This window comes from Octopus bimaculoides, chromosome 5 (genome assembly GCF_001194135.2).
Source record: "Octopus bimaculoides isolate UCB-OBI-ISO-001 chromosome 5, ASM119413v2, whole genome shotgun sequence".
Taxonomy (NCBI): domain Eukaryota; kingdom Metazoa; phylum Mollusca; class Cephalopoda; order Octopoda; family Octopodidae; genus Octopus; species Octopus bimaculoides.
Window position 1 is genome coordinate 22,851,147 of NC_068985.1, and position 2,574 is coordinate 22,853,720.

Genomic DNA, 2,574 nt, shown 5'->3' on the forward strand with positions numbered 1-2,574 from the left:
ATATATATATATATATATATATATATACACACACACATATATATGTGTATATATACACACACACGGGAACATTTTCAGACAAATATGTGCGCGCACCCGTGTGTATTACTGTCTCACTTACAGAGATGTATGGTTCTGAATATGAATGAGAGTAAGCTAGGTAAATCACTTAGTAAGTGTTTTGTCACTTCAGGAGTTACAGCTATAAAGTCAAAAATATTCTAGAGTAAGACTATAAATATTTCCTTATTTTGATTTAATACTTCATATGCTCTCTTGTACATATATACATACGTACGTACGTACGTACATCTCTCTCTCTCGCTCTCTGTATAAATATATACATATAATTTAAGTAATAATAATATCACGAATGATGACGTAAAGTAAAGTACAATGAAGCTGAACTGCAACTAAAAGCGAGGATGTTATAGCGGTATAATGACGATTGGCTATTGGCAGCTTATTAGTTGAGCAGATACATGCATAAAACGAAAAGAATACAAACAGACAAAACAACTGGTCTCATATTTGCTTACGACATTTATTTCTTCAAAATACAGCGGTTCAGTTGTTATATGAGTAGAGATCATAAGAGGTGAGGAAGTAATAAGATGTGTAAAAAGTGTCTTACGGTTGCTTCAAGAACAGATGCATAAGTGATACATCTTGTCCAAAACAAACGGTAGCTCTCCATATAGCAGCAATCTATTATACATGTGTGTACACACACACACACACACGTATAATTAAACAGCTATCATATTCTCATATCAGGCATTTTATCATTTACTTTCATGCAGAAGTTGAGATAACCCCGATAATCATTAGAAAGGGCCGAAGAGAATAGTACGGGATGCAGTCTTTGCCACTGGAATTCTGAAAGTCAGATGTGACACTTTCATCTCTATAGGGACATAGAACCCTCGCCATACTACTCTGTTCAGCCTTCTCCGACGATTGCCGAGTTTATCTCCTGGTATGAAACTAATTGTTAAAGAGGCTGATATGAGAGTGTAACATTATACATTTATAGTAGAAAGTGGGTTATACATCTTTAGATGTATACCTGACTTTCCTACTATAAAATTAAGAAATATAACGGAACGCTGAACTCCAGACTATCAACTTAAACAACATTTATTGAGTTGGTAAATATATACATCTTTAGTTCTTGTTGTTACAGCTTCTGTGTGTATGAGCATAGTTGTTGGGACGTTGTTCTGTAGTTGTGAGCGAGCTGTCGAGTGTAAGTCCGAAAGATGTAGAGAGACAGCTTAAATACGTCCATGCTCAATCGCTGGCCAGCGAGAAAGAGAATGAATTGAGCGGGAACGCTTGGTTGTTTAATTCTACGCATGCGTAAGACTACGCATGCGCACGGCGTTACTACACATTTATATTAATAATATACCCTCTCTCTTAACCAGTGTCTGAGTGTCTGTTTAGCTTGTCACATAGATTTTTAGACAACTGTGTGTGTGTGTGTATGTGTGTCTGTGTGCTGTGTGCGCGCCGGCATATAATCACAGCTATCACTTGCATGTAATATACTTTCTGTCCAAGGCGGCGAGCTGGCAGAAACGTTAGCCCGCCGGACGAAATGTTTAGTGGTATTTCGTCTGCCGTTACGCTCTGAGTTCAAATTCCACCGAGGTCGACTTTGCCTTTCATCCTTTTGGAACGCACTGGGGTCGATATAATTGACTTAATCCGTTTGTCTGTCCTTGTTTGTCCCCTCTGTGTGTAGCCGCTTGTGAGCAGTAAAGAAATAAGAAACGTTAGCCCGCCGGGCGAAATGCTTAGCGGTATTTCGTCTGTCTTTTCGTTCTGAGTTCAAATTCCGCCGAGGTCGACTTTGCCTTTCATCCTTTCATGGTCGATAAATTAAGTACCAGTTTTGTACTGGGTCGTTCTAATCGACTGGCCCCCTTCCCCCAAAATTTAGGGCCTTGTACCTAGAGTAGAAACGAATATACTTTCTGTCCAAAGGGTTTTTTAATGCCAATTTTTATACGCTATATTTGTAGCTTCATGTGCTACGAGATCCATTATTCCTCCAAAAATTATTTAACGTTCTCTCGAAGTTTATAAATGTTTATGACGTCAGCAACATACAATTCTCACTAGCAAGAATAAAGTTTCAAAAATGGAGAAAGAAATTTGAAAGAGATGTTGGTTCGAGTCCGACCAGCAGCATTTGACTTTTTCTAGCCAAAGGATTTTTATCCCAATACTCCGTGCTGTTATTTATAGCCTTATTTGCTTCGAGATCAACTGATCTCAAAAAGAATATATATATATATATAAAGTTAAATAAGACCGGTTTATGGTGTGTATACACACATACACACACACACAATGTTGAAGCATTACAACATTATATATATATATAATGTTGGTGTGTGTGTGTGAGCATGTGTGTGTGTGTGTGTATGTATGTGCTTGCGTATGTGTACATACACATGTACATATAAATTACACGTACAAAAAACAGCCGACGAAGATAGTTGCTTCCCATGAGGACCTATCCAGTTCATGTCAGCATGGAAAGCAAACGTAAAATGATGTGTG